Source organism: Aptenodytes patagonicus, chromosome 1 (assembly GCF_965638725.1).
Source record: "Aptenodytes patagonicus chromosome 1, bAptPat1.pri.cur, whole genome shotgun sequence".
Classification (NCBI taxonomy): Eukaryota; Metazoa; Chordata; class Aves; order Sphenisciformes; family Spheniscidae; genus Aptenodytes; species Aptenodytes patagonicus.
Genome location: NC_134949.1, coordinates 95,158,420 through 95,185,948, shown reverse-complemented (window position 1 = coordinate 95,185,948; position 27,529 = coordinate 95,158,420). Strand labels below are relative to the sequence as shown.

Here is a 27,529-nt window from a genome sequence, read left to right as displayed (position 1 = left end):
ACAGGACTATTCTGTGTAATGATTAAGAAGCAGTGGTCGCGTCAGTGAAGATTCTTGTTTTCATTGAATATTTCATTCATTTCTGAACATAAGCAACCACTTAGCTGCAGTTGTGCTAGATGCAGAGGAGGAAACACATGCTATTCTTGGCCAGACTTTACCACTGTGGGAAGCAGCAGCCTCCTTACAGCAGCCTCTGTAGGCTGAATGATTTAGCTACATTAGAGACTGTCCTGAACCTCAAGCAAGGACCTGCCTCCAGATTCTGAGTACCCCAAAGTGTGAATGAGTGCAAAACCCCCAAAACTCAGCCTGGATCCATTTGCAAAGGACAGTTTCCAAAGCCATGAGCTCAAGGCTTAGCTTAGAAATTCCTCTCCAAGCTGACCATATCCATTCAACTGCCACTCGAGATGCTGCTGTCTGTCACTCAGCATCAACTTGTTGGACAGTCTATCACAGGACTCCATCTCTGACTCCAGCTTTAAGTGCTCTGTCTCACCTCTGTCCCCAGCTTTCAGACCACCGCTCAAGTCAGTATCTGACCAGTCTAGTAATAGGAAGATAAGGCACCCAGTCACTAGTGTGTTTTAAGGGAGCACAGATATCACATGATAACTATTGAATGAAAATGTTTACAGAAAAATAGTTTTGTAAAACAGCTCAGACTAAGCTGTTGCTGAGGGTTGAGCTCAAGCTATATAAGCCAAAAAATGCAGCTGTATCTTTTCTAGCTGCAGCTAGAAACAGCTAAGTGTACTGGAAAAACCTTTGCTTGGAGGGAAAAAAAAGAAAACAAAACAAACCAACTGTCCTAACAGAGGATTACACCTAGAAGCAAGTGTGAACATTTGTTTTCTGCTCTGTTGGGTCTGTGCCTGTAATAACACAAGGATAGTGATGGCTGTGGTTTGTGCTTTAATTGTTGAATGACAGTGCTTTCACTCGATTCTGACATCTGCTGCAGTAATTATTGTAATAACAACTCCAGTCAGAAGCTGGACTTCAGAGCAATACCCCAGTCAAATATTACAGCCTCAATTTTACAAACAGAAAAACTGAGGCAGAAAGGGATGAACTCATGCAGCTTGTTTATGTAGACAGTTAATTGCACATGTTTTAACGTACCTTGTGACCTAAAAGGTTATAGGGAATATCACTGGAGAAACTTGGATTATGATTAGTAATTTTGTGGATCTTCATGGTTTTGTCAGCAAATTTGTAACTACAGCTTTTCACTTTTTCCATCTTGCAGATTTTTGTTTATTTTTAATTCTCTTGTCCTGTCCTTGGAAGAAGCCAAGGTAGTTCTGTGGAAAAGCTGGGGTCTATTGAATCCCAGGTCAAGAAGTCTGTCTTAGGTGTCATCTCCTCTGAACTCAAAAACTAGCAACAGTTCAAAAAAGGTCATAGTTTAGAGAGTAGCAAGGAGATCAGGACACAGACTGCTGGTAGAGGACCGGAAAATGTGACGCTGGAGCAGAGGTATCAGAAAGGGCCCGTGAAAAAGGCTGGCAGGCTTGACAGTCCACCCTGATGTGACTTTGAAGCAGAGCAAACAGGCATTCCAGCGCTGGCAGGAAAGGGTGCCGACATTAATAAAGGTTGATGTGCAGAAGATCGACCCTTCTGCACAACTGGCTTACTCTGGAGCCAAGGTGTTCTACTGTGGGGCTGTTGCATTTTCCTTCTAGGCCTAGACACCCTGGAACTAACTTTCCCACCCTGTCTTAAGTGTAGTTTGGGGCTTGTGTTTTTGGCATTAACAAGGTAGCAGAGAGACTTAAAGTTGGGATACTCAACTCCCAGGTAATCAATCTCATTATGAGATACTGTTACTCTGGGAAAGTTATGTTTCTCTCTAATTTTGTCTAGAAACGCACTCCAGGAAATGAGAGATGTTTCCTTTTACAACTAATGCATGTGTTTCCACCAAAGAGCTGTAGTTTTGAATTGACATATTCTGAAAAAAAGTTTTGATCAGAAATTCCTGCTTATTTCTTTGGGAAATAATTAGAATCACTTACTAAGTATAATCACTTGGAAGTGGAAAAAAATTCCACTTCCAGGAGAGGACAGTCAGCATTTTCCACATCATTCTTCCCTCTGTGCCTATGAAAATGGTCACTTGAAATCACTGCCTACTGTTTTATAAGAACTTGGGTCTCATTCTTAACCCAGATAATCATTAGAGAAAACTGTACTTCTGGAAACTACACAGTTCAGCGTCCCTAAACAGAGAAGTTTTCCAGCCTTTACAGATTCACCCATGACAAAGCAAAACACCCGCCAAGCCTGACCGAATTTACACAGCTAAATAAATCACTTTTTAAGTGTTTAAATGTCATTTGTGAGAGTCAACAGATGAAGTGTGCTGTACATCATCTCTACAAAACCAGAAGTAGTTATATTATAAATAAACAGAGTTTGCTTGGTATTAGGGACATAGGAAATTCCATTCAAGAACAGACAAATGGCACATCTTGTCTGGTATCCTGCATCTGGCACAGGCCTGTAACAGATGCTTAAAATACTTGTCTCTCTTGGTCCCACAGTTTCCCCTGGTCCACCTACCACCAATGTTATAAATCACACAGTTTTCCTAACCTCTGGTGAGAGTCTCTTTCCTGCTCACTTGTGTAACGTGGGAGGTGGAAGCACACACCAGGGGAATACGTATTTGCCCTGTGTGATACTTATTAGAGTGGCTGGTACCGAATTTGGCTGAACTGTGGTTCTGACTGTTTCGGAACATATATGGTATTACTACCTGTATTGCCTATGTAGCCAAACGAAGCAGCACATAGGTGAGGACTATGCTTGGCTCCAAAGAAAGGGGGAAGCAAACCCCTTCTCACCCTCATTTGCATATAGCCAGCAAGCGTACCTTTCACTAGCCTATTATTAATCAGCTGCCCTCTTTCTATCAAGGCACTGCCACCTAATTGCTCCCTACTATTCAACAACATATATATCCTGGTGTGGCTTTCTTAGTAACTTCTATAGTTTAATGCATGATGACTGAAAGTTAAATGAGTTTATTGTTTATCAAGCAGAGTTCACTTTTGTCCTTATTCCAGATGTTATCAAAACATGGTTCATCTACCCAGCAGGTCACATAATGCAGGTTCCCCTCTTCAGTTGCCTGGTGCTTCTAGCCATTGTCACTAGTGTGATATGCACCCAACAAAACTGACAGTGGCACTCTCCCTTACTAGAAATGTCCTTCCCACAGATCATGTCCCTTTATTTTCTACAACCTCATTCATAACCAACATCAAATTCAATGGCACAATCGGTTAAGGGCCTCTAAAACAGACAAATGAAAAATCCAAGCCTTTCCATTTGAAAAGTTAAAGTTTAAAAAACCCTTTATATTAATTACATTACACCCTCTTTGTGTTCCCCTGTAAAATGTAACAGGATTTTAAAAAGGCTAGAGAGAACTTATGACTATAGGTAACTACCACATAAGGTCCTTTTACATGTCATCTTACAGAAACAACAGAAAGAGAGGGGCAGCTACAGAAATTATGACACCTCATGTCTAAGCTATATTCTTAAAAAATTGAATTTGAAGGAAAAAAATTAAGCGTCCCTCAGTTTGAGCATATCATCTCTACAGTTGCTGAACACTGGTCTTCGGGAATGACCTAATAAATCTTTACATATTAAGAAGGGAAAACCCAATACTGACAGCGTGCCTAGGCTGTTGGATATAGTTTCAGATGTCAGCTTTCTCCATGCTCAAGGATTTTCTGATTTTGGTTCCATCCTACTGGATATAACATTCAGTGTCAGAGGTCAGAATCTAGAGCAGACCTTTGATCTAGCTACCCCAAATTTGTATCCACAAAGAACAAGACTTTGCAGTATCGATCTGCTTGAAAGAATGGACACATTAGAGCTACTACAGTACCTAGTAGAAGTTTGCATCCTTTAACATATTCCAAATCGGCCATACGTTCAGGGGTGGCCAGGCTCAATATTAGCAGGAGCTCTGCGACTTCCTTCGTTTCTCTCCTGTTGTACAAGAGGAATGACTTTCAGAATACCCATCTTATTTCAGTCAGGAACAGAAGTAGAGGTTTTCCAAGGCAGACAAATGAGTCAGCCACTTGTTCCAAATAAATGGAAATGGTGTTCCAAGTTTCCTAGACAGCTTTAAAAACTACATAGAGCAATTCAGCTGCTTAATATATTGTGTTCTATACCTCACATTTAAGAGGACACAAAAATCACATGCTTTTTATTCCTGATAAGTTGTTTTACCCACAGCAGTCCAAAGCCATCTCATTTTGTCTCTGTCCTCAACATACATGCTGCTCATCTTGCTTGCGCCATTCCCCAGAACAAAAGTAGCACTCTTCAGCGTAAAGAGCAGCAGCTGAGGTTCCCAGACTGCCACAGGTATCCTAAATACTGAACTAAGTGTCTTAATTCCATGATTGCATTTGCTCATTTGCATAATGAGGATGTTAATATTTTGCTTTGAGGAGGACCGTTGTAAACCTTAATATATCAGTGACAAAAAAGGCACGAGTTACAACTTTAACTGTACAGTAAAACAGAACATCTATGTGGATAAATAATTATAAGGGGATATATAAAACTATAAAAATATTTCTTTACTGCAAACCTTGCTTTAACAAGAAACATAACTCCTTCCTCCCTCAAGAAAGCTGAATACACTGACTCATGTCTTTGTTTAAGTGTCATGGTAAATTTGTTCTTTTATAATGTGTAGTAGTTTAGCTTTGAACTTTTGATTTTTGGAAAAGGCAGAGCGGAAAAATGTTTTCATGGGAGAGGACTGCACATTCCAGAGCTGTCGACTGTTACTTGTTTATAGGGGCGGGGGGGGAGGGGGGGAGGGGGCAGAACTACTTAGGTTTTAGGCTTTGGTTGATGCAATTTGTTGTTGTCTGGTATTTTGTGATAAACCAAAGAGTTTACACTGTACAGTGAAATATTTCCATTTTCTCTCTCATTTTTCCAGCTTTTGCTTGTTCAAAACTCTGAACAAGCTTGAAACTGACTGCCATTGAGGAGAGAAAAGTTAGCTTTGTACGAATAGAAACAGTGATCCTTTGTAATATACAAAGTAGTCCAAAGAGAAAATAACTCATAATTTACTGTGAATTATAGAGCTACACACAAGCACAATGTGGGAATGCAGACAATATTACTCATAAAAATAAAACAAAACAAAATGTGAGCCCTTCATGGTGTCTTTGTAACCTGAGCAACAGTTTTAAACAGAATTTTCCTGTGCTGTTTCATATTTAATGTATTAACATTTGATTGCGTCAAAAAAATATTAAAATAGGAAAATAAAACAAACTTTATGTACCTTATTTATTCAAGGAAAGTAAAAAAATATTTCTCTACTGTCCTGCATACTTTGAAGAATATTAACATATATGCTTTCTTCCCTTCTCTTTCTAGAAAGAGAAGAAAATGCAGATTGTCAGAATCCTTCAAATTTGATACTCAGCACTGTTAGATCTCTTCATTACTGGATGCTGAGTCTGGATATCAGAACTGGTACAGTGAAGTACTCTCCTATTAAGCTGAGGTAATTTTCTTCCTAACAATTTAATTGTTTAAAGTATTACAAAAGATTCCCTCCCACCCCCCTATTCCCTGCCAATAAAAACATTTCTGGGCAGAATATCACACTGTATAATATAGCATCAGTTGACGTGAAAGACATGAGAACTGATGCTTTTGGTAACAGGCAGGGTGATTCAGGCCCCATTTATTAATATAAATTTAGCAAGAACGCATTTTTTAAGATGACCACACTGAATAGGATTTGGAAAGCAATTGCAAGTGTCAGCTCCTTTCCCTTCACGGAGGGACTAGTGACATGATAGATGCAACATCCTGGATTCACGGCCTGTTAAAAGATGACTATACCACCATTATGGATATGTCAAGAGACTGCATTCTTTGCTGCATTGGCATTAAGAGCTAAAGTAATTGAGGACAGAGAGCACAATTAATGAAAAAGTCTAATGCCGAAACAATGCAATTAACAAGTCTTTCAAAGCTTCATTTCCTGGGGAAAGTTATTGCCATTGAAAAGGATCTATCTTGTCAAAAGTCTTAACAGACAAAGGCTAGACACTACATGAGAATACCAGCCCCAAGCCAGAGACGAGGAGGGAACTTCTCCATTCACAAAGCCAGAAAATGTCAGGGTATTATTCTGAGAGAGGCAGGCTTTGCTAAGGACATCAACTGCTTTTCAGACACACGTCAAGATAAGTTTCTACTTAGTGGAATGGGCATCCATACAGGAGGTTATTTCATAAATATTATTTGCTCAGCATGAAAAACTGCATTTATGAAAGCCTACCAGTCACTGGTTAATAGTGTCATGTTTTCCCTCGAGAACAGAACTGCATTCAGTGCAGGCCTGATGCAGTCACAGTATGTTATAGGAACATGCAACTTAGGATGCAGACGGGAAGGCAGTCAGTTGCAGAATTGTATTCCTAAAAAAGCAGGTCTCTCTGAGGCTGGCCACTGGCCCATAAGGATGCAGAGATGCAATTAGCTTCAGAACTAAGGTACATAGAAAACATTTGCAGAAAGTTTTGTACCCTCACATGGCTTTAATGTATCACTCTCCTTTCAAGGTATATCAATAATCAAGATACTGTCAGTTTTCTGTCCATTGCCCTAATAGAATTGCACACATTTCGCAGTATATTAACATGAATCTTAAAGAAACTGCAGTTTTACTTTGTAGCTTTCTTTTCTCCCCAATTATAAAAAGAGCTTCTAGAAATACACACCAGTACAGCTGAATCAGAAAAAACATGGTTAGTGTAAAGAATTAATTGCTTTAGGTAGGATTTATAAGTGGGTTATCATATAATCACCATTGCAGACAAGAGGAAAAGAAAAAAATACAGAGATAGGTGCACGGGAAGATCAGCTTGAGGATAGATAAATTCTTATTAGTATATCTAACAAAGCTGCCTCAGGCTCCACATTTGCTTTCAAAGTAATGGAATTCTGTTACAAGACAGTAACCAACGTGGCACATGATTCTTTGAGGTCATTTAAAGCCTGCCTGTTAAACAAACATTACTCTGATTTTTCCCCCCCCCCCAAGGATTCATAATATTTCCTGTATACTTTCAGCAGGTTTTGTCCTATCTGTCTCCTAAACTACCATTTTGAACCACTGAGAAATTGTTTGCCTAAAACCAGAACTCTGTTTTCAATACCTTTCTGTTATTAATATTCCTTAAGTTACATTTCAGCTTCCAATCAAGGTTTGCTGCAACAGTTTCTCTTTTGATGCAAGTTCACTGTACTGTACCTTGGATCTCAGCTAAAATGCACAGTATGTCATGTGAACAGTAAAAAACAATACAGCTCAACTTTCCCAAAGTAGGTTGAATTGGGAGTTTTAAGGATAATCAAAACCATATTTTTATTAGCAAGCAGAGCCAATAAGTCATTGAAGCTATATAAATATATTCATACCCACATTGCACTTCATTATAAAAAGAATCTCACACCCAGGAGCACAAAAGTTCTTGCTGTGGAATACTGGATAATTGTGGAACAAATAAATGGAAGCATACACTGATCTTTGCATGAGAAGTGCATCGTAAAAGGGATCCCAGTAAAACAAGCTGAATCTTCAGACTTTTATAAACTTTTTATGACTTTCTTTTCTTAGCAGACATTAGATAACTTGAAGGACTTTGTACAGAGCAGTATTATTTACAGGAGAAGTATTTATTGCTTATGTTCAAGTGAAACTTATGTCTGATTTCATATACAAATACATGCAAGTGCATATATATTTTTAACAAAGTCTGTCACTAAATATTTTGGACCAACTTATAGTCTTTGGTAATGCCAATAGATAGGTCCCAGTCAATTTGATATTTTATGTCAGCAAGTTATTCTACATGTGAGAATACATCTGTGTAAATGCAACAGTATATTTCTTATAGATGTTATTTATGTGCACGTCTTTACAGGACTTGTGTCTAGACCCAATCTGGATTTAGACTGCTGTCACTGACAGCAGAATATAAATCTTCTTATGTTTCCTCTCTTTGAACTATTTTTTCCCCCCCCCTTTTTTTTTTCTTAAATATTGGCTTTCTTTTCACAGCTAACTACAAAGGCCAGTTTACCAATATAAGTGGGAGTTATCTGAACAGCAGCCAACATAGAACAGAGTCAGTAGCAATGATTCATGGCATTTTTTACACTTTGTTGGGTTTTTTTAATGTTCAGAGCCCATATAGGCAAGAAACTATTTCCCATACTGTGAGTTGGAAATATTGCTCACCCCTTTGTAGAGTATAAAGCTGAGAAATAAAATTGAAGTGATTTAGTCAAAACTAAATGCTTTCCTCATCTCAGAAAGTTAGCACTGCACAGTTCAACCAAATTGCAGCTACCTGAAAAGGGAAGAATTTGATCACCTATGCCTGAAATCACACATTTTTAAGTTGTTCTAAGCACAGTGTAGGCACAGCTAAACTGAATGATTTCACCATGCTGTTATTTCCCCACGTTCCTTTGTTACTCCCGTAATGTCAAAAAATGCAGGAACTGGGAAGTCATATGATCTGTAGCAAAGAGAATATTGTGGTTTCTAAGAAAAATATTTATTACCAAGCAAGCTATTTTGATTTATTAAATGATAGCTTCCCATCATAGTGTTTTTTGATATGGTGCTTGAAACCACAATGGTTGTATGAAGCCAGGACCTTATTTGTTTAAAAGGCATCCACTAGTGTTTTTCTTAATAGAAATATCAGTTCATGACAATGCCAGGTTCATAGAAGCTCATCCAGGAATAAACTCTTGAAAAATTATTTTTTTCCTAGAGTGTCCATTAAGCCAGTGCAGGCACTGTGTCTCGCTGCTAGTCTTCTAATGTTAGATTTATAGGATGTTATAATTAACAACAGGTGATGGGCAGCACTACATGCACAGCAAGCAAAGTGAGAAGACTGGCAGCTCAAGAGCCACTTATGAATCATCAAAACTTTTCCCTGGATAAACTCAGTAGTAATCCTGGTAGGTTTTCTAGCAATTTTTTTTTTTTTTTTTTTTTTTTAAATTCCAGCACCACCCCCCCCTTTCTCCTTTTTCATGTCAAGGATTAGGGACCATCTGTCTGTTTTTACAGTTACGTAGCTCTTCCACTTCTATGTTTACCTATCTATAAAATGAGACAAATTATGCTTCCCTAATCACAGAGGACTTCTTGGAGGATTACAGACAAGTCCACGTACAAAATTTCAAAGTGATGCAGATTTTTAAGAGACACTTGTGTCTCTATTATTCCAGCTCTCTCAAACTCGCATTCTTTACAAATAACACAACAGAAAAGAAAAGGTTCAAAACATATATAGCCTCCACATCAATTTTAAGAAAAGCAGTTCTTCAGCTTAGGACTGAAAAGAAGAGAGGAAGACACTGAAAAGCATGAATCAGCAAAACAAAAATATGTCCTAAATGAGTTTTCATTTGCATAGTTAAACAAATACCATTCTTTTTAGTTTTTTTCTTCTGTTGTAAGAATATAAGTGAGGCAAGGTATGTTGGGAAAGACAATGGTTTTGTTTAACTAAGTGAAAAAAGACTTGTATCCCCAATCTACCATTAGATCTTTTATGAATCATTTCCAATGTACTAACCTGATGTGATCATGATATTCATGAGTTAATTACATGTTGTAACATCATGATTGTAATGAAGGAGTTTGTTATTTTAAAAAAAACTGTTTTGGATAATTGGATACATATCCTCATTGACAGTAGTAAATACTTTAAATGCATTAACTGGTAGGAAGATGTAAATAAGAAGGTTAAAAAAAAAGGAAAGGATTGGAGATTTTTTTTATGGATACATTCCACACTTTTGTCAATATAGTTCCCTGAGTTCCTCTACAAATAACTCTGACACATGAAATTAGTTTCTACTAAAGCCCTTTTAGGGTGTTTCTTCCCTCCTTTTATCCTCCCCACCCCAAAACACACTTGAATCAGTAACCTTAAAGTTCTTAGCATTACTATATTACAGAGCAATGACTGTTATTCTAGCTTTATGTTACCAGGCTGTCAACAGGAACACACGGTGCTAAAAGTTTGAGTTCTTTATAATGTAGCGAGCTAACATTCTCTGAGAACTCTTTTCACCTTGACTGTAGAAAAACACGTTCATTTTTTCCTGAGCTTATGGGATCACTGTAGGCATGGGCTGGATATTAGTACCTGAGAGAACCTAGGCTGTGACCACACTACATAGGTTTGCATATACTAACACATATATGTGCACTTCCGTAATGAAAGTGATCTGTTTTAATGCCTGTCCTTTGCCTGTGATTTTACAATTGGACTACTTGTCTCAAATCCACCAGTGAACGTTAAGTCATATGTTTACTCAGCACAACCCAAACCAGTACTAACTTTTTAGATAACACTGTGTTAACTTCATTGTGAATTGGAGTCTTGTCGTGGTTTTAACCTCAGTCGGCAACTGAGCACCACGCAGCCGCTCGCTCACTACCCCCACCTGGTGGGATGGGGGAGAGAATTGGAAGAGCACAAGTGAGAAAAAACTCGTGGGTTGAGATAAAAACAGTTTAATTATTGAAATAAAATGATAATAATACGCTAATAATAATAATACGCTAATAATAATAATACACAAAGCAAGTGATGCACAGTACAATTGCTCACCACCCGCCGACCGATGCCCAGCCAGTCCCTGAGCAGCGCCCCCCCCCTCCCCCCCCCGGCCAGCTTTCCCCAGTTTATGTACTGAGCATGACGTCACATGGTATGGAATGTCCCTTTGGCCAGTTTGGCTGTGCCCCCTCCCAGCTTCTTGTGCACCTCCAGCCTTCTCAGTCAGTAGAGCATGGAAAACTAAAAAGTCCTTGGCTAGTGTAAGCATTACCTAGCAACAACTAAAACATCGGTGCTTTATCAACTTTGTTCTCATCCTAAATCCAAAACACTGTACCAGCTACTAGGAAGGAAATTAACTCTATCCCTGCCGAAACCAGGACAAGTCTCAACTGATTTTGTTAAACTGCTTTACTGTGTAGTGGTGACTAAAAAGTGAGATGGTTGCAATGATGAATTTATCCTGCTTGTTGCAGGGTTTACACTTCATTAAAATTCACACAGCAGTACTTATCTATAGCCGAGACACAAAGTTGCCCAGGGGAACACTTGTTACTCTGGGTAATTAATCAGAGGTGATGGGAAATTTTTCTTAGTGTTCTTGATAATCTCTAGGGCATCATCCAACTGTGAAATTTTGGCCTCACTGAAGTGGAAAGCAAGTTTCATCAGTAACTAGAATAGGCCAAGACATTTCTCACAAAGCACTTAACGACCTGGTGTCATCTGGCAAAGTTTCTCTGTGCAGTCTTTTTTCAGAGCTGGAGAAATAGTTCATTTCTGTTAACTATTTCATACGCATACATAACAAGCCCCTTGTTTTGGTAATCATAGGCACATTTTAAGGAAGGTTCTACACATTCTTTAGGGTAAATACATTTTTAAAGGGCTTGAATCTATACTCAAAGTCTCGCAGCTCAGCGAACTTGAAATCACATCCTCAATATGAAATTCGTGGTTTTGCATGGGCAGGGAGAAAATACCTGACTGTCAAAATGCTTGGAGATTCAAGCACATAGCTTGAAACAGTCTGAAGACTTCCACTTCGTAGAGTGAGGCTAGCCTCAAAGATAACTTTAATTTTAAAAAACCCCAAACACTCCCTCCATCAGATGTCCAAATTTAGAGATGTGTTACTCAAAATAATAATCACTTTAAAACAAAAGCCCTTCATCCAATAACATTTTCTTTTCGTGATGTCTAGACATAGATTTTAAAATCTCTATATGTAGAGAACAACCGGAGGTGTCTTTTTCTTACTGAAGTGCTTCAGGATAGTTAAACTTTTGCTGCACAAAAGTAGTAGGAATTTTAAAAAGACTGAAAATATTTCCAATTCAAAAGAAGAATCCTCCCCAACCCAAAGAACTATTCAAATATCCAAGCACAAAATAGAGCCAGGTTTCTTAGAAAAAGTTCAGTGATTTAGAGAAATGTTAAACAGAGTTGAAACCGACTCAGCAATTTTTTTTCCTCTATTCAGCTTTCAGGTGTGACTTTATTAATACTGAGTCTAAAAGATGAATTAGAACTTATTTCACATTTTTATCAATTATTCATTAGTTTAGCCATCCTTTGCTAGAAACAATATTTTTCCCAGCTATATCTATTTAAAACAACATTATTTTAAGAGATATAAAATATACAAAATAATTGAATCGTGAAAAGTTACGGTATATGGGACAGAAGTTTACAGGCTAAATTAAAATTTGACTGATTTTTCATTTAAGTACTGCTACAACATCAAAATATTTTCAAAACAGTAACTGCTGAACACAGATACTGATGGACAGATTTACCCAAGCTCATGAAGAGAGCTGCAAGTTTCCTACTCCTTTTTTTGATTCACCCCTGGCTCACAGTAAATTTGTCTTGATTGAGAACATACTGTGTTATTGCTGAATGCTCATTTTAAGTGCATCATACTAGTTTCACTGTAGCAGGAGCTAACTGAATGATTATTTTCTCAAATTACTTAATAACATCATGAATTCTAGCATGGATATTTCAAAAGGTTTATTTCTCATTGTGACTACTAACTCAAGTTCTCCATAACAGATTCACAAAGGGATTAGCAATTCTATGAATTTAGCAAAAGTAACTGGCTCTCAGCATTAATTGAAGCCTTGAAAGTCTATCACAAACAAGTCATTGTAGTATCCTGGATCTGAAAGACAACCCTTCTTTACAGGTAGACAGATGTGGTTTCTTAATACTGTTTCTTCTAAATGAAAGTTAATGCTGGTATTTTGCTTTTAGACTGAGCTATCTTACTTATTGAGTAATTTATAAAATAAGACATTTCTGGCGTCAAGTTACCATGTGTGCCAAGAAGGTCTACATTTCAATGCAGGACTTGGATGCAGGATTTGTACCCATGTTATTCAGGCACATATTCAGCTTCCACTGAACAGGAGTCAGGCCACCCACTGCTTGTGTAAGTCCGAGTACAAATTTTGTGTGCCTGAATTCCTGTTTGTGACAACATGCTGATGATACACCCCTTAACATAGGAGTCAGGATGATAAACTGGTTGCTGTTTGTGAAGTAATGACATGCTAAAGACTGCTTAGCAATACTTATTGAACTCAAGGATAGAGCTATATGAATTCTGTCTTAAAGAACTTACAATCTTGCTACTTAACCGTAAGAGACATTCACATTGCTTACCTGATCTGTTTACATGTCCTGTGATGCTGATTCAAAGCAGCTACAGATACCTCAGTCAGTGGAGTGACTGTAGTTAAAGTGAATCTTATGTAATACGTTTCACACGGGGGACAGAATTAAGTATCTGCTGATATTTCATCTTTGATTTGTCAGACAGTCTTTTATTTATGCAAGTGTACACATGTGCATGTACACATGCTCATATATAAGAGAAAAAGTTTCTTTTTGGGGAAAAGTGCAATAAAACGTTTCAAGTAAAATCAAGTGTCATATAGAAACAACATAAACTATGCTGTGTTTGAGCTATAGGAATAAGGGATAGGAAAGATGAAGGCTCTTTGCACAAGTAAGTTATCTTAAACCTTGTAGGTGAACGGCACAACAAAAAAATCCGTAAAATTTACAATTCGGCAAAAACATCCTCTATGTTTCTGTTCCCTTATTAAATGAATGGATACTACCAAGTCTGCTAAAGACATATAGGTGGTGTATGCTTGCCTTTAACAAACTCCACTCACACTGACTCACATCCATAGAGATATTGGGACACTTGATGTCATTATATGAAGAAAAATCTGTGATAGCAAGGGAATGAAGGAATTTACAACATCAAGGCTTTTCAATTATTATCCAAACTTTACAGCGTTACTTGCAGAGAATTACTAATACCAGACCACCAGAAACTTAAGTATGACTGCCCCCAGAACTCTGCAGATATACACTGTAGAAGCCAGCTGTAACTATTCACATTTGCCTGAGCTTAGCTCTATACCTAGCATGACACAGTTCTGGAAAGTAGAATAGGTTACAGGAAAGGTCGGAATTTGTTGAGCCTCGGGACAGATGAATTAAAAGTAATAATTATTAATATTATTTCTTTTAAAAGGAATCATTCCCAACTCATAATATTTTGGAAATTATTAAGAAAAAAAGCAGCTAGAGAGATCTGGATTATTCATAGAATTAGACAAGTTAAAGATGGAAAATAATTAGATCATTCCTGCCAATGCAGTATTGTTCCCTGCAGTACATTTTCTAGTGCTTAGTTTTTGAAGTCCCTTGAGAAGGGAGATTCCAGCATTTCCTTTGGACATATCCCGGCACACTCTGTCAGGGAGGTCTTCCCTCCCTCTGGCAGCCAAGCATTTCCTGTATCTTCTTATTTCCTCTTCTACTCAAGAATTCTTCCTCCTCCTCAGTACCAGACCCCTTCAGGAATCCAGAGGGGACACTGTGTCGACAGGAACAGATATTCCCAGAACAGGATATTCCACAGTATGGAAATCTATAGCAGACAATTTTAGGAGAACATTCTAGTAGCCTCCTTTTGTTTACTGCTCTTTGCGTGCCAGATGGGAAGAATGCATCTGAGAGGTGCTTGGCCACCTTTGATCATTTTTAATATGATAGTTCTTCAGTATGAACTTCAGTGAGAGTATCTGTTAACACCAAAGCTTGGCTGCCTCAGATCAGGTTAGCTGGAAGAGCGTCCCACAATGAACAGTAAGTTCACCATATACCATGTCACTAGTGATTTGTCCCTTTAAATAAGTGGACATAAGAAAGAGACCTGAAGAAAGAGCAGAAAAATATGGAGATGTTCTTGACCCAGTGGTGACTGAATACAAAACTAACCATCTGTGCTGTATGAATGTACTCAGAACAGTATCACATATAGGTTCAATATTCACGTGCAACAATTACAGTCATGCTATAGACGTAGTAGCCCACACCACCTCATTCCAAGCAGTTCTGTTATTGACAGAGTGGTCATGGGAACAGATTTAGGACAATTCAGCAGGCTGTGTGCCAACTCAGCATTATGAAATCCTTATGTGTGTTTGTGAAGAGATCCCTCTGCAGTTCCCGCAAAGTTCATAAGGAACCACAGGCCAAATACGGCCTGAGTGTTTTTAGACATCTAAAGAGTCAGGTCAAGACAGGAATTTGAGTGTGGTTTGCTAAGTGGAAGTGTTAACCTTGTCAGATTGAGTTATATAGCCTTCTAACACAAGCAGTCCAAGTCTGCTACCTTGATGAAAACATTGTACTATAGGTCATGATAAATGTCATTCTCGAACTAGAAGTTTAGCTTTGCCTTTAAGGGGCGAGCCAGAGCACTTAGGAATATTTTCTTAGAAGAACAACAAAGGCTAAATATCTTTTTGTTCTTCAAATTTGAGCAGGTGGACTTCTTAGTCGCTGGTCTTGCAAAACAGTTTGCAGCAGGGAAGGATTAAGTTTCCATTACCTAATTCAAAAGACTGGCCAAATACAAAACAAAAATGATGAAAGAATTTGGTTGCAATTCTGACTGTCTCTTTGAAGGGATAGAAATATTCTTGAATGTGTCTTTTGTTTTGACACATTTACACTGATTACAAATCGAAGGGCAAAGCTGAAGTATTGTTTCCTCCAAACTGCCTCAGCCCCAATTTGTTCTAGTACTGTCTCTGACAGAATCCCTTTGACAGGAAAGGAACTTTCTCTTTTAATGTAATTGTTCTTGAAGATGTTTAAAACATCCAGAAGAGAAAAGGAAATAGTTCTACAACTAATTTGTGTAAATCTGGAAAGTATCTATAACTTGTAACTTATACAAGGCAATGTAATTTTAATAAATCTTTTGCTTCCCCTGTAGAAAAAAACGTGCAGCAAGAAGAGGTGCATCAGTACCTTATTTCAATTAAAATTCAGAGAGCTAAATCAGTGTCTTTCTTTTCCTTTGTATTTTACTGTAATTGTCTTGGGTGCTGCTTACTTCAGCACCATTAATTTGAGGAGTGAAAGCTAATAAGTGAGAGGGAAGACAAGCAAACCTGGAGTGAAAAACCATGCTAAAGATAGATTTTTATATACTTTAATTAAAGAACTTTAAGGACATTCGAAAAGGAGAAAAGCAGAACAAAAGTCCTGTGAAATGCAAGATGTTTGTCCTGAACTACAGAAAACTGGAAGATCATCAATTGACAGCCAATTTATATTTTTAAAGATATGCGAGTCTTAAAAAAAGGTCTTTTTTAATTGTGACATGAGTAGAAAAATATATGCTTGTTGCTTTTAAGAGAGGGAAAAATCATTCAGAGTATCTGGCAGTGCCGAACATAGGAGCATTCACAAACTAGCAACACAGTCATCATTGGTCACACCAGTATGCAATGCTTCCTGCTTTCAGTGATGCACTCCTTGGGAAGGGGCAGTAAAGGCCCATTGGGCACATCCGTACTGCTTCACTTGGCAGTAAATTTAGGCTTTCCATGAATTCTTTCCCACTAAACTGTGGAAAGGCAGTGCCTGGGAAGGCACTGGGAAACTTGTCCCATTTGAGCGGGGCAAGATTCATCCATGCCACAGAGTGTTTCTGACAGCAAGTGATAAGGTATCCTAAACTAAGTTTTAATCTATGCCCTGAGAGGCAGTCAGGTAAAGAACAACCATACACTTCCGTTGAAGGTTATGTTTATGGATAGGACTGCAGTTTGGGCAAGCCTCCTGTTAGAGCTTGAGGTAGCTTCAGGGTGAAGACAGCACAATAATACTGCAAGGTCTTTAAGATCTACCCAATATTCTCTATCAGCAATGCTTTGTCGTAAGTTTAAAAGGAAAAGTACTTTCTACTGAATCAACAGTCACAGCAACTGGGAAAAATAAAAAAAGAATACCCTCTTCCTTAGAACAATGCATGTAAGTTACCTTCTGTAATATTTCTATCTATTCAATCAAATGCACAGTCAATCAGAAAACTTACTTAGAGAAGCACAATTCCCCTGAAAAGTCAGAGAGGAGAGAAATCAGATTTGAGGGCTTTTTCTCCTCTATAAGCACCAAAACAGTCAGATATTCGCCTGAGCTTGTGCAAGGTGCATAAAACTGGAAAGAAGAAGAGGGGTTTTTTGGGCACTTACACCATGTCCACTCCCATCCACAAAAAGCAAAAGCTTCTTTTTTCCTAGTTCTAGTCCCTTCTGCTCACAGAAATCAAGTAACTCGTGTATCTGCTCATTTAGGAATGCATCATCAGAAAAAAAGAAAAAACAAAAGCCAAAACAACAGACACCACACACCCCCAAACACACCACGATCAGAGTTTGGGAGGTATAAAACAGAGATACAGGCGAGCAATATAAAACTGCTTAAAGCTAGCTGATTTGCACCCTAGCACATCCAAAATAGATGAAGCCTCTTTAACAAGCCAACCCATCACCTCTTAGAACACAGGAGGAACATTTTCTTGAGGTACGTTTCCTGTTTTCCTCTCATTATCCTTTACACTGGAGAGGGATGGCGCTTCCTCCTCTAGTTGGGACAGATAATTCCACAGCCTAAGCTACTACTTTGATAGGAAGCTTTTTTCCCCTCTGCTTTTAAGTCCAAATTCCCATAAATAGGCACATCAGGCATCTTAACATATACTTTGCAACAGCTTCCAAGCTCATTGATGGCATTGCCTTGAAACAGTCCAGTGAAGAGGATGAAATCAAGTAAATATAACAAACTAATTTGGGTTTAATTTTTTTTTCACATCTAAGATAACTTCTTTATAGCGCAATTATGTTGTTCCTGGAAAGACTCACTGCAGAGCCAGATTACTGGCTGGTTCATTCCCTTTCCAGCCAGCAAAAGAATCTCTATTCACCAGCCAGAACACTTGCAAGGCAAGCGCCCTCTAATTCAGTTGTGAGCAACTTCAGGAACTTCATGATTCTGTATTCACACGTGTGCAAACCACTTTCTTTAATAAGCCTTGAGGATTTTACATTGAACAGAGCAATTGAAAACCTGTGTGGCTCAGCAGTTGTTAGTATATGTCTGCCAACAGAAGCCGGCTTGATATAAACCATTTCCATTTAAGCTTCAGTTGACATTCCATGCCATTGATTTCTTAGCTGCTGCCTCATCCCAGCTCCTTTAGCTGCTCTACATCATAGAAACCAACTCACTAGAAGTGAAATTTGTGGCAAGCAGGAGAAGCTATGAAAGCCTTACTGTTGTTTGTGCTGTCCATTGCAGCACCAGCTCAGACCAAACTGCTTCCTGAGGTATTTTAGTAATGCTACTAAGACCACAGCTCTCCCAGCTCTATATACAGCAACACAAGCCAACCGTCACTCTTTGGGTGTAAAATGATGGATGATGGCACCTAACTGTGAGGAGCAGAGGGCAAGTTTTGATTGTGGAGGTCATAGCCAAGTGCTCTAACAAAAAATTCCAGTGACTTTTTAACTCCCACACAAAGCAAACAGTATTACTTGCTAGTAACACCTGGTCTCCCTTCTCTGTCAGATCTGACACTTAAGCTCTGCCAGCCATGTAACAGTTGCTAAAATAAATCTGCAGTACAACTAGTGAGTACTGTTTCTGCTTCTGCTCCACCCCCCAATTCATGCTGTCAAGACGGAGTTTCTCCAAAGAAAGAGGAAAAGAAACCCTGTAGCTCTTTTGACAGAGAAGGAAGACCTCAATTTTGTATCTGCTTTTGTTAATTTACTGAAGCTTATGCAGTATGTAGCAATATTGTCCAGTGGTTTTGACGAGTGATAGTATCTAGTTTAACACAATCAGTCTCTGCAGAATAAAGTAATTTCCCCAGATACCAGTGTGTTTGATTGCATGATGTTCCGACTCCCTTTTTTGTATCTGACACGAACACTCCACTTGAAATATGTCCTCCTGACAAACATTATCAGAGACACTGCTTTCTCTTCTTTAAGAATATTTTGAGATGTGAATTCTCTAAAGAGCATAAAGAAATAAACGCACACAGACCTGAACTCCAAACCTGTTCTCACACAACTAAGCTGTCATCTTTCTTTCCTTCCTTTTTAAACTATCTTGGATTTTTCCTATGATTTCATGTCAAAGTTTTATAGTTGTCATGTATTTTAGAGATAGGATATATGGTTTCTTAAAGCAGGTTCCCACCTCCATGGTAAGGTCTATTGAACATTTCAAATGAAGCGTTTCTCTTAAACTATGTGTAAATTCGTATGTGATAGTCCACATTTGTTTTATTGGTTCGGTAGGGGAACTCAGATTCTGCTTTTCTTATGAGAATCTAATGGAAAGATTCCAATGCAGAAACACAGCTAAAGCAGCAATGAGAAGGCTTTATTATTTTGTAATTTATTTCCTGCAGTTAATTCCTTAGCTGATTTATCTGATTTCTGACTGATTTCACAGGTCACTGGACTTGCCAACACATTTTTGCTTTGAGTCACTTCCTTGCCACACCAAAAAAAAAAAAGTCTTCAAAAAAGGAACAAGCTTGTCTTTCTACCTCCACTGCTGAATACAAGACAGGGCAGGAAATAATTGTAAGAGGAACATACGTACTTTTTGTGCATATGCACACATGTACTATATTCCATGAAGGAGATAATTTAATGAATGAAATTCTAGGAAATATGTCAAAAATCTTGGCTCTTCAGTCATGGATCAATACTTCTTTATGGCACTTTAAACGTATAACAAGAAAGCAGCCTCTGAGCTAAAGGACAACCTGATCTAGTTGAAGATATCCCTGCCCATGGCAGGGGGGTTGGACTAGATGACTTTTAGAGGTCCCTTCCAACCCAAACTATTCTATGTTTCTATGATATTCTAAACTAGATCCTCTAGTCCACCATCAGATGCCAGTGTGATTCACAAACCTGTCAGTGTAACAACCTACCCTTGAAAGTGAGGACAAGTCTTTTTGCATTTGAAACAAAATGCTGTTACCAGATACTCAGATAATTTCCTATTATAAATGTAGCCAAAAATAGGACAGAGCAGCTCCCACTTTGACAAGTGCTCCCTGAGAGAAGGCAAATGTTTTCTTCATAATGTGATAGGTACAGATTAGACAATGGTTTTCACATCATTTGTTGGGGCACCATTCACAGTTTTCTATGGATATGAACCTTTGAAAACGTTAGCATTTATTTATTTCTACCCAGACTTCATTTTGCTCTGCTCAGGAAACAGACTGGTTTATTGGCATCTGTAAGATCTTAAATTTATTAAAGGATAAATCTATGGTGAGTTTAAATGCTAACTCAATTAGGGTGTTTACATGGGGTCTTTGCACAGTGTTTATGAGATGAAGTTTGAAGTAAAACCCAGACACGTTCTGTTTTCTACCACAAAGACTGCAGTGCAGCTTGGAAACATACTTCAGTGAGTCACATCTTGGAAAACAAAAAGATAAATGGCTAAAAATGCAATAATAGTAGGATATCGGGGAAAAAAACACTAACTGAGCTAGGAGACTTGTTTGTAGTCCTGCTCGCAATTACTTCTAGTCCATGTTCAGGATGTTTCTTCAGCTACCCAACTAAAAACAAACCAACCAACAAACCACCAAAAAACCCCCAATCGCTTCTCTTGATGACATTACATCCATAACAAAGGCAAAAAGCAACAGAATTAATTTGTGTTGCTGTCCTGTGTTCAGCTGAGTAAAGCTATAGATGTTGAGACTCCAGAAAGACAGGAATTTGCCATTTCAGTCTTTAGCTGATCAATAGCCCTTAACATTTACTTTATTTCAGATCTCAGAGTTCCTTGCAAACATAATGAACACCTATCAGTGCTTTAGTCTTGCAAGATAGGTAGCATTATACCAGCTTCCCCTGGTATGACACTGGAATTGAAAGGGTCTAATTCCCTACAGCGTGCTCACGCCTATGTATTTACAGTAGCAGAAGTGGAGAGGATAAGCACCGACAATTCCACTGGTATCATTATACATCTACAGTGGTTTTATTTGCCCAGACGTAATCATTACACATTCATATAGAAAGGAAAAAGGAGAAAAGGTTGCAATAAGTCATGAAATGCAATTCATTTGTCAAAATTAAGGCCCTTGATGGGTTCAAAATCTTCCCCTTACGATTCTAACTTTTCACTTCATCCCTACTTTTTGGCCAGGGTAAGAATGGTGTAGGAAGTCACAGTCCAGTGCCTCTGTAAAGCACAGGAGTAGGCTAGGTCCTACCAGTAACTCACTGGCAGTGTTTGGCTCTGAATGTCTCTTGTTCCCCTAAATACATTCCCACAGTTGGAAGATTTTGCAGACCAGTTATCCTCAGGGTACTCGGCCCCCCGAGCTGGAAGACAGGGACAGCGAGCAGGATGAACCCCCCATAATCCAAGAGGAAGCAGTCAATGACCTGCTATGCCACCTGGACGCTCACAAGTCTATGGGGCCAGATGGGATCCACCCGAGAGTGCTGAGGGAGCTGGCGGAGGAGCTCGCCAAGCCGCTCTCCATCATTTATCAGCAGTCCTGGTTAACGGGGGAGGTCCCGGACGACTGGAGGCTTGCCAATGTGACGCCCATCTACAAGAAGGGCCGGAAGGAGGATCCGGGGAACTACAGGCCTGTCAGCCTGACCTCGGTGCCAGGGAAGATTATGGAGCGGTTCATCTTGAGGGCGCTCACAAGGCATGAGCGGGACAACCAGGGGATCAGGCCCAGCCAGCACGGATTCGTGAGAGGCAGGTTCTGCTTGACCAACCTGATCTCCTTCTATGACCAGGTGACCCGCCTAGTGGATGAGGGAAAGCTGTGGATGTGGTCTACCTAGACTTCAGCAAGGCCTTTGACACCGTCTCCCACAGCATTCTCCTAGAGAAGCTGGCGGCTCACGGCTTAGACAGGTGTACTCTGCGCTGGGTCAAAAACTGGCTGGACGGCCGGGCCCAGAGAGTTGTGGTGAATGGAGTTCAATCCAGTTGGCGGCCGGTCACGAGCGGTGTTCCCCAGGGCTCAGTACTGGGGCCGGTCTTGTTTAATATCTTTATTGATGATCTGGATGAGGGGATTGAGTGCACCCTCAGTAAGTTTGCAGATGACACCAAGCTGGGCGGGAGTGTTGATCTGCTCGAGGGTAGGAAGGCTCTGCAGAGGGACCTGGACAGGCTGGATCGATGGGACGAGGCCAACTGTATGAGGTTCAACAAGGACAAGTGCCGGGTCCTGCACTTCGGCCACAACAACCCCATGCAGCGCTACAGGCTTGGGGAAGAGTGGCTGGAAAGCTGCCCAGCAGAGAAGGACCTGGGGGTGCTGGTTGACAGCCGGCTGAACATGAGCCGGCAGTGTGCCCAGGCGGCCAAGAAGGCCAATGGCATCCTGGCCTGTATCAGAAACAGTGTGGCCAGCAGGAGTAGGGAAGTGATCGTGCCCCTGTACTCAGCCCTGGTGAGGCCGCGCCTCGAATACTGTGTTCAGTTTTGGGCCCCTCACTACAAGGAGGACGTCGAGGTGCTGGAGCGTGTCCAGAGAAGGGCAACGAGGCTGGTGAAGGGTCTGGAGAACAAGTCTTATGAGGAGCGGCTGAGGGAACTGGGACTGTTTAGCCTGGAGAAGAGGAGGCTGAGGGGAGACCTCATCGCTCTCTACAACTACCTGAAAGGAGGTTGTAGCGAGGTGGGTGTTGGTCTCTTCTCCCAAGTAACAAGCGATAGGACGAGAGGAAATGGCCTCAAGTTGCGCCAGGGGAGGTTTAGATTGGATGTAAGGAAAAATTTCTTTACTGAAAGAGTGGTGAAACATTGGAACAGGCTGCCCAGGGAAGTGGTGGAGTCCCCATCCCTGGAGGTATTTAAAAGACGTGTAGATGAGGCGCTTAGGGACATGGTTTAGTGGGCATGGTGGTGTTGGGTTGACGGTTGGACTCGATGATCTTAGAGGTCTTTTCCAACCTCAATGATTCTATGGTTTTGAGTTAGGACTTCCTTTTGTCACAAGAAACTCTGCCTTTACTCATCTCCTCTACCTCAAGGCAGGGGTTTTCTACCTTGTAGAGGTTAAATCAGAAACAGGACCAAAATAATCCTTACCTGAAGCAACCTTTTTAAGAATGTATTAACAGAACAGCTGTTTGCTCCATCCATTGCATTTACAAGCATATACTGTCACCTTTTTGAAGTCACTAGGAATTTATTTTGAAGCAGAAGCAAAGGGAAAGATATCCAACAAGTCATCCGATTTATTGCAGTAACCCTCTTATATATGCAGTGCTAAAGCGATCATATGTTTGGCTGCAGAAATGCTAAGTATTTCAATTCAGTGGAAGGGTTTAAAGGAACAAGTGATACACATATGTTTTTGTAATTACATCAATATGTTGAAAAAACCCAGTTTTTTAAAAAGTGCTAAATCACTGTATAGTATATGCATGTTGAACCAAGAGCTTACTCTAGAGAGAAAAGTGATAGATCCTCCAGGCTAGATAGCAAAAGTTTTGGCACCTCTGAAGATCTGGAATGCTTCTACATGTAGGTGTGATTCAAAACAGTATACACACATTTCCAACAGCAAGATCTGTAATTCCTCACCGTCCTACCAAAAATGCTAAAGGAGGTTGATAGTTCATATAGTACCTTGGTTGAGCCTGTGTGTTCACTGGTGCCAGATACCATTCCTGGTGTTTTCAGCCTTCTACATGGATTGCAAGACTTTGTATCCAAGAAGTCCCTAATGCTGTCATAGACAATGTTATTCTTGAGAAGTACCGCATGCAGGGCTTACATTTCTTTTTATTGTTTTTTTTATAGAAAGCAACGTTTATCTCAGTATCGTGTTTCCTCCTCTACCATCTCTTCCTCCCCCTCCCCCCAATAACTTGTGAGCTTGCTGGGCAATTTGAAACTCATCTTGAGAGGAGTCTAGAGTCTAAAAGAAAATTATATCCTTGCACAAGTTCCTGAAAAATCAGTGGGCGAGCAGTGGGTAGACAGACAACTTGGTGTTCTCACAGAGGGAAAGGCAGGCAAGATTCATCTGTTAGTCATTCAGTTTAGCCTCAGGAAAGTAAAGAATGCAAATCCAGAAGAAACCAAAATTCATTGGGTTTGCTGCTTACATAGCAACTTGGACAATCCAGTTGGGTGATACAGTAAAGGAACCATTTTGGATCCAATCCTGCTCCCTCATTATTGATTGAGGTAGGAAGAGAACCTCAGTGGAAATACAGTGAGACAATACAGTTTAGGAGCTTGCTCTTATATTCTTCTCTGACACCGCATCTACCAAACATGTTTGTTTGTTGCGGGGTTTTGTTTTTAAAGTGTCACTGGACAGTTACATGTTCCAGAATAATGGATTGTTCTTTAGGGAATATCTGCTCTATAAGGCTATCCCCCAAGAACCCAGTTTAGACTAATGATACTGAATAGCAATGGTAAACACATAATTCAGGTTTAGCAAGCATTCCACTCCAGGGTGATCTGCATGGCAAAAAAAAAAAAAAAAAAAAAGAATTAACTACATCACTTTTCATTGCCCTAACTTGTCATGTAAAATCATGCCAGGATTCTCTTGTTAGCTAACTCAGACTACAGCTGTCGGGGTGTCATCTAAAGGTAACTTCCATTAACAAAGCAGACATTTTTCTGGTTAGACTCTAGCCTAAGCAAAGGAGAGGTGGGAAAGGGAATTAGGGATAGGCTGGCCTTAAGGTAAAAAATCTCCAGGAATAGCCGAGTTTGAAAAAGGAGACAGGGACAGGAGTTCATAATCCGTTTTGAAACTACCTTTTGTTAATAACATTGGCTCATAAACTGGATTAAGTTTTTAGCCACATGGATGTCACATTGGTTTTAAGCATGATGGCAGAATTCACCAGCTTCAGTCCACTAATTAACCTAGTTTTGACTCAGGTTTCATCTTTCCTTGAGTAAAAGAATACAGTGACCTACAACAACTTGTGTCCTATGGGGAAAGGAGAAGTGTTCAAACCTGCTTAAGTGATCTGAAGGCTTATTTCCAAAGCTTTTTCTACAGGTCTATTATATTTTGTCTTAGTGTTTACACAGAATGTAAATCCTGATCATAAAAAATCCTAGCCAGAAAAAGGTGAAAGATAGTTTTTTCCCTTCATACATACTAGATTATTATCTCCTACTGTTAACGAAGTGTTTGTAATCAGAATTTTATTTAAGTAGGGTTCAGTCTTCAGCATGTTCACTGTTAGTTGTTTCTGATATTTGGCATTCAAAATATGAGCTGTCCTTATGGCATACATTTATTTCAAAGATATTTTCTTCTTGACTCAGTAAGGGAATGCTTAGCCTCTCATTTGAAGGGCCAGAAGCTGCCATTACAGGTTTAAAAGACTGCTTTCAGCTGGGATTCAGCTGGAACTGGCTGCTACAAAGAACACGTCCACCAAACACATTCATTGTTTAGAACTTAAGCAAAGAAGCCTAAAGATAGTTGAAGAATTCAGATGAACATTTCTGGAATGGGTTTTTGTTTTTTCCTAGTATTTGACTATTCTGTCAACTAGTCTAAGGCAGATATGAGGGGGAGAAAAAAAACAAACAAGCCTATTCAGAGAGGCAGACTTACCAGGGTAGCTGAATGAAAAAATAGGTTGCCATGTTAAGAATACCACTCAGTATGGTATATCCAACATATACACCACACTGTTGCTATTATGCTGAAATAGCCACGTTCCTGTCTAGCTTCCCTTCCTGTGCACTGCCTGCATCCAGCATCCTGCCTCAGTGGCACACATGCCCCACTGAACTGGTTAGGGGGAAATGGTAATTATTCAGATCCTCTTAATTATTTGTTCTTCTGCAGTGCACATACTAGCACCTGGTCCTTCCATTGCTCACTCATCTTCAGCAATGAGATTCAGCTAGTTTTCCACACGCAAAGTCCTTTGAACATTGTCCCCATCCTTACCATAGCAAATCAGGGACACATGTTGCCCGGGTAAAGTCCAATGTAAAGACAAACACAGAAGAAGAAAGACTTGCTGAAGAAAGACTTGCCAGAAAAGTGCTGTACAGGCAGTAGAAACCTGAAAGTTTATCATGCAATCTAATATATATTTACTACTATTAAAATACCAGATTCTATGATTTTATTTTTCTTTATTCAGTTCCAGTCATACATGTTAGGGATTAAGCAAAATGAGTTAGTAACAGAATGCCTTATAAAATAGTAAAACACTCTTTAAAATGTTAAAGTCCACAAATTTGGAAATAAACAAATAATCGCCAGAGAGTTTAGCCAGACTGCAGGAAAAAGATGAAGTGGTCTTCAGACTATCATAAGCAGTATTGCCTCTTACAGCAATATGTACCTTTTCTTTTAACACAAGGTCAGAGTCCCTTCTGTCTTACCATTGTGGCTTAGAATCTAAGCTACATCCACTGCAGGCATATTTCAGGCTTCATAATTTTCAAACATTTGTATTAAGTCCTTATGCTTTTACTAAAATATGAAAGCCATCCACATAGGGCCCAGTTTACCACTTCGCCTTCAGATAACACTCCTACTTAATTAAAAAAGGAGCTTTGCTTAAGATTAACAGAGTCAGGTACAGACACCTTCCACAGTATCCACAAGTGTTTTCCCACCTGCGGTTATTTTCAAGAACACGATCTCAGTCCATACAGCAATATTAACAGGATGAAAAATAGAAACAGGGTATTATGCTCTTTAAACTAACTCTTTAAAAATAGAGACGTTATAATTATGAATGTTTTATTCCTCCTCACAGTACATGTTGTTATTAAACCCAAATGAGAAAAGGAAGGGGGCAGGTAGCATCAAATCAGAGCATTTCAAGAGTCTTTGGTGCAACATGGCTCTTCATGTTTTGTAAATCCACCCCTACAGCCCAGAAGAACATAGGGAACACCAGGTAGATTACATTGCCCATAGGCTGGCAAAAGAGACCCCTTGGAGTAGGAACACAAGCTACTTTTCTTTCCAGCCCTGGGAAGAGACAGACATAGCAAGTAAGCACAATAGGTTTAGCTCCCTGTGCTCCATCTTCTACAGTCACCTGCTGAGGCGGCACTGGTAATGTTTGTGAAGTTGATATGCCATCAAAATTTATAAAGGTGTTGATCATTTTCAAAGCTATTGTTTTAACCGCTTAAAAAACTATTGCATTTGGGTTACATTTAGTTCATATTTTTCAGGGTTATTTCAAGCCTTCCTGAAATATGAGGGTTATAAGCAGATTTACTAAATAAGATGTAAAATTCTAATGTAATCCCCCAGTTCCAGGAGATGGGGAGCTGAGCAATATCTTTGTAACATCTCCACCTTTATTTTATTAATAGATACAGGGTGGGGAAAAAGTGCATGCATGCATGGTATAGAGAACAGGAGAATTGGCAAATGAATTAAAAAATGGTTAAATACTCTCCCCTGCCTCACCCCC

At 39.5% G+C, this 27,529-nt stretch overlaps 1 protein-coding gene across 2 annotated transcripts in view; it reads left to right on the top strand.

Moving 5' to 3' along the window:
• Positions 1–27,529, top strand: part of COL8A1 (collagen type VIII alpha 1 chain) — a 93,635-nt gene that overhangs the window by 10,687 nt on the left and 55,419 nt on the right. For both annotated transcript variants that reach the window (XM_076349695.1, XM_076349685.1), the window contains exon 2: positions 5,449–5,578. The gene's annotated coding sequence lies outside the window, so the exon portion shown is untranslated. The remainder of the gene's footprint in view (positions 1–5,448; positions 5,579–27,529) is intronic.